The 10,411-nt window shown below is 42.6% G+C and overlaps 1 pseudogene across 1 annotated transcript; it reads right to left on the bottom strand.

Moving 5' to 3' along the window:
- Positions 1-2,991: 2,991 nt before the first annotated feature.
- LOC143329411 (RING finger protein 228 pseudogene) lies at positions 2,992-5,132 on the bottom strand (annotated as a pseudogene). The gene has a single exon (XR_013077881.1). The product of XR_013077881.1 is annotated as an RING finger protein 228 pseudogene (transcript).
- Positions 5,133-10,411: the final 5,279 nt, after the last annotated feature.

Raw genomic sequence — 10,411 nt, forward strand, 5'->3', positions numbered from 1 at the left:
AGATGGAGGAGGACTAGCTGCAGCTGATGAGGAAGCTGGGGGAAGACAATCCTGTAGTATCCATGTTAACCACTTACGCATAGCATCACACTGATTTTTTTTAAAAACCCCCTAAACAAAAAAAATCAAAGGCACAGATGAATAGAAAAAGTTTATTTTCCTGCAATCATCAGAGCTGTCTGCAACACTGTGCTGATTAGTCATACTGCTACTGTTCAAAATCAATGTAGTCCAGCAGTCCCATGACAGTAAATGACTAAATCTGAAAAGCTCAAACATTTGGAGCACTCACAGTTGTGTGCTTTGTCCTGCAGCTCCAGTTCAAGACTCTTACAGAAAAATGACCCATTTTAGAACTGTTTAAATTGATGCTGTAAAGTGTTGTAGCTCAAATCTAGTTATTTGTGAAGATAATAAACAATATTACCTGCCTCAGATTTTCAGGTGTCAAGGACATCTAATAATTCAAGTGAAATTATGTACTTTTGTGTGACTGCCTCGTGATCTGTGGCAGTGGTCAACAACTGGAAGACCATAAATAATGCAGACATGTAATAGAATCATAGTCAACATGTTTGCATAAGTATGATTGTACTGAGTCTCTTTTAATGGGCTTTAATGTATAACACAGGACAGACAAGCGTGATTTTTACCTTTGTCTTGTGTTTTTCTTTTTGCTTTACTGTTTCCTTCTTCGTTTCTCACAGTTTTACACGTGTGTGCTCCGATTTTTTTTTTTTTTTTTTTCTGTATTTCCATATAAAGACAAAGCGGCAAAAGCAGCAGGATGAACACCTTCATGGTGTTCAGGAAAGAGCAGAGGCCAAATATTGTGACCAAACGCCGAATCGCTGAAAGTGCTGTGGTGAACACTGTCCTGGGACAGAGGGGAAGTGTTTTGGTCTCTATGTTTGAGACACTCAATTTCACACAGACTTCATGACAGTGTGGTAAAAGACCATTATCTGGAGTCATGCTTGCAGAAATGATTTCCAGCATTTCACAACACAAACACACTGAGGGAGCTCGCATTGCAGAGCCTGCACTCATTCATGTGGATCGGTGTGCATATGTATGCATCTGCTCATATGTTTTTATGCTCCAGTTTGTGTGTGTGCACTATCCGGCCAGTAGCCGTATGTAGTTGAGTGTGCTGACAGTGTGTTGTCTTCTATCCACAGTGGAAATCACTGTCAAAAGAAGAGCAGATGAAATATTATGAAGAGGCAGAAAAGGAGACTGCTCCATGCACAGCACCGCCCTGACTCATCATCCAGGGACAATTATGTATGTACACTCTGCTCACATACAACTCACACATGTTAACATCACTCGACAAGAGCTGATGATGTAAAGTCACTGAAATGAGTCTTGTTGTTGTCAGCTGATGTCAGTCTGTTGTTTGCCATTTGCTTTGCTGTATTCTCACTTTTATGCACCAGAGGGAGCCAGTGAGCATTTCTTCTTCAGCGATGACTTTGCACTAAAGTGCTCCAAAATACGATTTGTTTCAACTTGACAGAGATAAAAATCCAACAGTGTTTGCATGTGAGTGTGTTCACAGCAGAGGAAAGTCTTCTTCTTGACATCTGAAGAGCAACATGATGAAGGTGTAATGGCTCAGTAAGCCGTGTTTGACTCTTTGACCCCGGACATTGATCCCTTCTTGCTGGTCTTTGGTGTGTTTGCATGCTTGTTAGGCCATATGTCCATACATTCATATTCTGACACGTACATGCACGCACACACGCACTTCCCCTCCTCATAAACACACGCTTGGGCAAAAACATCCACAAGCATGTGATCACATGACGAGCCAGAGTGGGGATAATCGCTCTCCTCGGGCCATGTCTCTGAGGTCATCTTGATGGGACACAAACCATCAGAAGGCAGATGTTAAGAGCAAAAGGAACACTTTCATCTCGTCTGTGAAAGACGTGTGTCCAATCTGATAATGACACAAGGACACACTTTGCACACACTTAAAGGCGAGACACAGGAAGAAAGGAAACATATCCTGGAAGTGTCTGTTTCTGGATGACCCCTTCTTTCTTGACACTGTGCACAGGAGCTCATGCCTGTTCCCTTGGGATCCACCTATGAGAACTGCTGACCAGTGTCATGTGACTTGTTGGGATATTTACTTAATTATATGCTTCTTTTAAATTCTTGCCTCTCTCAAAGAGACGCCCAAGCTCTGAAAAGAAAAATTGAATACATTTTTGTGCTTGTGCGACAGGTGTCACAGTAAGACATCACTGTTACATTTCAAACTTTTAAAATAAAACAAATAACTTCTGAGTCCCTGGCTGATTATGAAGCCCCTTGACTTCCAGTTGGACTTATAGGGAGAAGGGGGGGAAGGGGTTGTGTGGGGATTAGAGAACAAAAGGATCCTTCTCTGTCATCAAAGAGGATCTGCTCCCAACTCATCCCCTGCTCTGTGGCGACAGCTTTTTATTTTTCAGGAGAGGGAGTGACGGCTGCAGGGAGGAGGGAGGGTGAACCCTAGCGGGAGAGTTTGATGGTAGGGGATGCAGATTTCAAAGTAATCTTTAACTTTAAGCCCTGCAGTCCCTGTGAAATGAAGCTCTCTGCCCCAGACACAGTGTTGCCTATGGCTCCCAGTGGAAGCCTGCCACCCCTCCTTTTTTCTCAAGCTTTTGTCACGGTGGCATTTAAGTGGCATTACTCAACGACTGGATGGCCAAATGAAGGAGTCCCTTTGAGAGACCTGAAAGCGGTGGATTTTAACTCCGGAGACTAGCGCGGCCTCTCAAAACAACACTAAATGCAGATAAATACCCACTGTGTTATTTGGATTCAGCAAATACCTAAACTAAATGGAGACATCATCGTGAATAACAACTGCTCTAACAACCCATCCTCTTACACTGACAGCAGTGTTCATCATTTTTGTAAACACGGGAAATGATGGGTCAAAAGAGATGGTGTCTAATTTAAATAAAAGAAATGCACAGTAGTCCAATGAAGCATTCTTTTATTGCACATTTCCCTGTAACCTCAGACCTGGGCATGGACCAAGTCGTTAGTGGAGTTTGCATCTTCTTGCAGTTTATACGACTCTGGAAAGCAAACTTTAGCCCATCACATGTTTCAAGACCCCTAGGAGGTCATCTGCACTTCTATTGTCTCACTACTTTACAACACTACTTATTTTGGCCCCCTACCCCAAAGTTATTTCTCTCATCTTGTGAAGGCTCACGTCCCCTCAGGGTCACTGGTCTGGGATCCCCTGCTGACTGTGTAATCACACAGAGGTGCTTATGGGGTAAACAGGTTCTGTCACTGGCACAATAGGTCGTGTTGCTAATGATGGTGATTGCACATGGAGAATATAATGAATCAGTCACATGCCAACAGCTCGACACATAAGCACAGTACACATTCATCTACACCTGTCAAGCCCCTTATGATATTTGGGGTGGGGGTTTGGGGGGGAGGTTCGCTCTGTAATGAGCTAATTTCCTACTATTCAAGTCAGTGTCTGGTAATGTTTCCATTAGCGAGACCAGTTAAAGTGTTCTTTCATTGATTTTAAGCCTTCTGCATAAACATTGCCTCACACACCTGTACAATATCACAGTCAAACAAAAGGTTCATTCAGGCAACTGAGCAATATGCATGTACTCTATCCAAACTTGTCATATAGTAGTTTGCTTTTACACTATATGCTGTACATATAGTGTAAATGTTTTATGGACTGCACAGAGTAGACGTATACAAGGTTTGCTTGAGCAACAAGGTCAAAATAGACCTTTTTCACAGCGCACGTTTTGAATAGTAGAAAAAGCACAGACGTTATTAAAAACATTACCAGCGGGTCAGTTCTATCCATGTGTCCATGGCATTGAGCCAACAATGCCAGGACCCTGAAACTGAAACAGCTAAATGGAATTCAGCCTTCATAAATTGTCTTATTCAGACATGTATTTTAAATCCTACTATGACTCAGTTTCCACTCCGCTGTTGATGAAACCTGTTCATTCGTCCATGTCCACAGATGCTGACTGAGGCATCTGTTTAAGCACACTGACACAAATGGACAGATTCCCCTTTTATGATGCTGACCGGGCAGAGTGTGTGTCTCCAAACGGTGCCTCACATCATATAGGTGAGGGAACTGATGCTGCTTGCTTCAGTTTCAGGTCGGTAACTTAACATGCACATTAACCAAGTGAGAATGAGCGAGAGCAGGGCGAGAGCACTGGCAACAAACAAGCAGATCGGGCCGATGGGCGGCGTGGTGTTATTGAAGTTGTGTACAAAGATGAGGCCCAGGAATAAGAGCACCACCATGGACAGGAAAGAGAAGATGGCGCACACACAGCCGGTCGCAAACGCAACTTGTTTGCAAGTCTGACAGCTGTCGTTGGTCTCTTGGGAGGCGAGTGGGGACACTGCTGGACCCGTCTGGACGTCTGTGCTTGACGGGTGCCTTTTCAGCGGCAGCACGTCGGTCAGGGCGGTGTTGTCCGGGAGGTTGTGAACCCGATATTCCGGTACCGGAGTTCGGTGGCGACACACGGGGCAACCGATCCTCCATCCGCGGCCCTCCCCGGAGTGCACAGCTTCGAGGCACGCCTGGCAGAAGGTGTGAGAACAGCCCAGTAATTTGGGAGTGTGGCGGTCCAGGTCGAAGTAGTTGTAGCATATTTTGCACTCGTGCTCCTCGCCGTCGGTCGCGTCAGGCGGAGGAGAGCCGCGATCGCTTCCTGTGCTGGCCGCCTCCGCCATGTTCCGTCCCATTGAACTACAGAAATAGCTTCATTTTGCATTGATGGACAGATTCCCTGAGCACACACTGAGAAATACCGGGGGAGAAAATGTCCGGGTGGCGATACAGCGTACAGCGAGAGCAGCTGTCTGTCTGCACTCCCTCCCCGGTGTCAGTCAGTCAGTCCCGTTAGCTGCCGTGGCTCAATCCGGTTGCGCGATCATACACTTGTTGTGTAACCGGCCCAGGGCACAACCCGTGGACAGGGACACAACCCGTGGACAGGGACACACAGCGATCATATTACCACAACTAAACCGCAGAAAATCCACTCGATAGATTTGTTCAAATTGATTTCCCAATTCTGTGTGTGCCACCTGGCTGATCTGTCACAAGTGTGGGTCATGTGTATGAGGTGGATTTAATGGGCCTATTTAACCGTATAATTAGAATTTAGCGCCTGCAGCGACACGAAAGTGCGCCCAGCTTTCTGTCCCTGTGCCTTTCAGCACCACGGGCAGTGGACAGCGCCGAGCAGCGCGGTCAGCGGTCACACCTTCAGCTGCAGCTCAGCAGCGCAGCTGTCGTGTATTTTCACAGAATATGGTCTGAGCATCAAGAAGCGCTGCATGTGTTTGATCTGCCGTCCTTCTGATTCGTGCTCGATCCTAAAACGACAGCCGTTTTGCTTCCATGCAAGTGCTCTCCTGAAGGTTCCTCTGCTTCATACAGCTCAGTAGTCACTCTCTGTGACCATGTTTCACTTAAAATGTGTTTACACATCTACAAAGACTGTCTACTCAACACACACACACACACAGCTCTTCCTCAGCAATCATTTGCTTTTGCTCGGGCTTATTTATGCCCAAATTGTTTTTTCCAACATTAAAGCAGCTCAATGTTTGCACCATGGCTCAGATACACCTGTGACACTGCTGGGCACAACTTAATCTTTGTAGCCCAGAGAGGTTTTGACACTGATAAAGCACATCACATCAAGGTATGGCTTTGTAGCCCTTAGAAATGTGCTAATATTCTTGTAAAAGCAGAAAACAAAGGCTTTCCCTGCTGGAAAACCAATCCGATGGCGAGGACATCCTCTCCTCTTAATTGACAGAGGAAATGATTGTCTTCTAAACAGAAAGTATGTCATGCAGGAACAATATTATGTCATGTCATAATGAAAGTATCCCTGTAAAAATAGGTTGGTGGGTTTCGTGGTATCAGACAGGCTGAGCTGTAAGTTACATCCCCGTAAATTCAGCCAACATTCGCCCTCTTGTGGTTGAATGTAAGCATGCATGTTTGTTCACACTGAACTGTGTATATGCAGAGTTGGGCAGTACAGCATATTGTGTCTAACTGGATTACAGTTAGATACAATTACATGCAATTAATTACAAGTGTATTGAGTTACAGTCATTAACCAAAACAGTAATCACATTAAAGATGTGGGGTTTTTTTAAGGCACTTGTTACATTAGACCGCTGACATAGAGGAAGCAAGAATTGTTTGTTAATCATGAAATGAATTGTCATTTTACTTTGCCAGTGAGTACATTTCACAAATAAAAAATAATTCATAAAAATGTAACCAAGTATGGAAACCCAGGATGCCACAGGATGGGGACCTTCGATGAAATCAAAACCAAATCCAAGATTTTTTTAAAAATGTCTTCAACTAAGTTCCCAAAAATGTTTATGTAATTGATACTTAATTCTATATTTCAAAGCTTTTATATGATATAATTAAAGAAACAAAACCTATGGATGCACAATGTGTGAAATGTGCTTGAAAATATGTGCTCGACAAATTGCAAACATTTTCTGCAAAGGACACCAGTGACACCAAAAACTTTCATTTCTGCAGATCTACAGACATTTTCCTCATCACCGATCAGACAGTTTTTACAGCTGCAAACTTACGAGTTCAAAGATTAGGCATATAAATATATCATTATTTTTTATCAAAATGCATCCAGTTTCTTTGAGGAAGCAGGAAATCCACCTCCAGATGTTGTCACAACACCACATGATGTCTTTCTTCCCTTACACACACACACACACACACACACACACACACACACACACACACTGAAGTAAAGGCATGCGACAGATAAGAATCTTACAGGAGGTAATGATGCATTTTCATCATGGGACCATACAAACTATCAGCTCATGTTTTTAATCCTGGCTTTCTGAACTATATAATTAACCTTTCATGCCCAGAGGCTGCGTGGTCAACCAATGCTCCGCTTCTCTTCCTCTTTTCTCCCGCTCACCTGGGTTCACCTCATGGGTCTTTGTCATGATAACTGCGCTCGGTTTGAGTTCCCACTGAAGTGTTGTGGGTCACATATATTTGATAAGATCAAACACATCAGAAAACAGTGCCTCTTTTGGAAGTACCTTGTAACAGGAACATCCCAAGGCTACTGATCACAGAGTGGACATCCTTACACCGAAGACGCAGCGTTGCTCAGATGCTTATCTAAATGTCGGCCTGGCCTTTCCTCTAATCTGTTTCTTTTATTTTACACATGTGATCTGTTGTCTTTGTGATGCAAAGCTCTGTTGGATGACTGAGCTGCTGCAGGTTCCTAAAGACAGAACGTCAAGCATAACTGATGATACATCACAAACAAAAATGAAATCAAAGTTTTTCAATTATTTAAGGGCATTATAACCACTCCTGAGTATGTTCCTTTTAGTTTGAACACATAAAAAAGCCCATCTTGTGCAGCATTTACACAAGCGTAATAAATGGACAACTTGTTTAGTGAAGGCCTTATTTCAGTGAATCTGTCAGATTCTTGGACCACAGACTGACCTCATCTTTATTTAGGCGCTGTGTCTGCGTAACATGTGGCTAAGAAACACTATAGCACACTTTTTTCTTTTTTTTTTTTTCTTTTTTCCCCAAATCTGTGTTTAGAATATCACAGAGAAGAACTGGCAAAGTCGTCTGTGTCAAAGCCTCCACTATAATTAGACCTCAGCATGGAAACTGATATTATGGCACATTATTTGAAATTCCTTCACAGCAGTGGCATGATTCTCTGAAGGGTAATAAAGGTTAAGCACATGCTGTTTTACAGCTGCCTGTTATTTCAACATAATAAAGCCACAATATAAACCCAATGGATAATGCAAATTAGGGTGATCAACTTATGGTATCGACCGTTCCTCTCACTGTGAGCTATAGCTCTATTTTTTTCTGCTGCAGTTACAGTTTCACAGTGAGGAATGCAGAACTGACCAGTCTGATTCTGAGCCTGTTAGCTCAGCAGTTGGCTCTCTGTAGCTTATGGTCAGATAATCACTGTGATGATTCAATTGCCTACAAATGTCTGTCTGCATTTGATGTGATGGTGTAGAGTTAATCATGGATGCAGCAGTGTTGTAAGGCGCTCTGGGGAGGGTGGAGATTTTTCCGGTGGTCTCCTTGGGGTGACGCAGTCTAGAACCTTATCGCTATGGGGCCACAGGCAAGATCAAAACCGCTTATTTTGCTATTAGGCTAACTTTGTCTTTACTGGATGCAGAGCAAATTACTCTGTTTTTTTTTTTTATGTGTAGGCTTTCAGAAATACAGCCTTGAAAGCCCCTGGCTTAATCCGTGAGTATGCTTGGTAAATGCAACACACTATTTCTTTTCAGGGCCATTTTGTTCTTTATTTTTGATGCATTTTGTCCACCACCACAGCACATTTCTGACTCAGCTTACCCCACTAATTGATTTGACATGGTAGATCCAATATCCTTTTCATGATAGTCAAACTTTAGTATGATAACTCCCCCTGCTTCTTTTATGGACATATAATGTTTCCACATGTTCTGTAGCCACTGTGCCATTTTTTTTTTTTTTCTTTTTACATGAAGTCTTATAGGAGGAATTAAACTATATTGAGCCACATGCTGCAATGAAAGGGGGAGAAAAATGACACTCTCCTGCTATAAAGTTAGGATGAATTGCAGTAAAACACGCATAAAGAAGCCATCTTTCAACACTTGTGGTCCATCAGAATTTGTTTCTTTTTTTCACTTTCTAGCAAAGTGTCCCAACTGCAGGAGCACCAAAACACCTGGCTCTGCTCACTCATGCTATCACATAGAAGGCTGTGACTATGATCTTTTCTTGGTCATTGTTAGGGAACAATTTCGACAAATCTGGTGGTCATCAATTAATTACCTGGCAGAATGTCAGCTCTGAAGATGAATCAGTTTGTCTTACAGAGGTGATGACCTGCCAGTGACTCATAGAGTGCAGGCTGAGGAGGCCTCCAAACAGAATCAGCCGCTATATGCTCTTATTGCTGGGGGGAAAAGGGAAAAATGGGGAAATGTATCGGTGTATTAAACACGCCCAATTATCATAATTATCACAACTCTACAAGCTACAGAAAAGTCAAATGATCCCTCATGTGGTTTTGTGTGTCCGTAATCGACCATTTGCACGGATGTGTTACACTGCCATGTGGCTCGACCACGGGGCCGCGCAGCGCCTATTGTTCAGTCCGTGCAGCTATTAGATGACGGTGCAGAGCTTTTTGCGTGGGGCGTGGTGGAATTAATAATAATAATAATAATAATAATAACAATAATAATAATAATAAAAACACCACAACACCGTGTTTGCCTCGTGCTATCTGGAAGAAAAGGTCTAAATAAAAATCCTATCTGTGCTTTTGGTGATTAAAGACAAAATAGCCATTGCCTCTTTGCAACGATAAAAATCTAACAGCATCGTTTGTGGAGCATTTACAAAATGATACACTTCAAGTTTTGTTTTTTTTTTTCTTACAGTGTTTTATAGACTAACGCACTCATTCACAGCCTGAAGTCCGCAGTGCTTTACATTCACTTCTATACATTTAACTGCTGCACTATCAGCAAATGGAGTGAACGTTGCTACACGTGATGATCATGTTGATCAAAACTAATAATGATAAACAATAATAATAATAATCTGTGATGCGGTTATTGTGGGCCTTTCATATAATTATAGTGCTTTCTTTGTTTCCTCACCTGTTGCCGTCTCTTGTCAGTCCCTTTTAATCCTAATTCAAACTTCATAAAAAACTATATATTCATGTATAATTAATTAAGACTTAAGTCGATGGTGAACCGTGCTGCTGCTGCTTTTCTGCGCGCGAGCACCTGGCACGCTGCACGCTCCACGCAGCAGTAGTAGGTGCTTAAAGCAGCTATTTGACATGTAGGCCTACACCTCTGCTCTGCAGTGGAATCTGCACGCGCATCAAAACCCAGTCCGCTCATTGTTCTGTAGAGTCTAACTAGATTGAAAGGTTTTCAATTATTTATTTGCATTTGTCATTTTTACCGTCGACCTACATGTTTCTAATAATGATAATAATAGTTAAAAAGAAACACAACAACGATAACACCAACAACTACTACTATTATAATACGCATGATACCTATAGACTTTAATTACTCTAATTCCAAGTCTTTCACTGACAAGGGTTATTATTATGATATGTTTGTAAACAGGGGAAATATTAAATATGCAAGACTCTCTCTCTCTCTCTCTCTCTCTCTCTCTCTCTCTCTCTCTCTCTCTCTCTCTCTCTCTCTCTCTCTCTCTCTCTCTCTCTCTCTCTCTGTGTGTGTGTGTGTGTGTGTACGTAGGATGTCACATCAGAGTTTCAGA

This window comes from Chaetodon auriga, chromosome 12, assembly GCF_051107435.1.
Source record: "Chaetodon auriga isolate fChaAug3 chromosome 12, fChaAug3.hap1, whole genome shotgun sequence".
NCBI lineage: Eukaryota > Metazoa > Chordata > Actinopteri > Chaetodontiformes > Chaetodontidae > Chaetodon > Chaetodon auriga.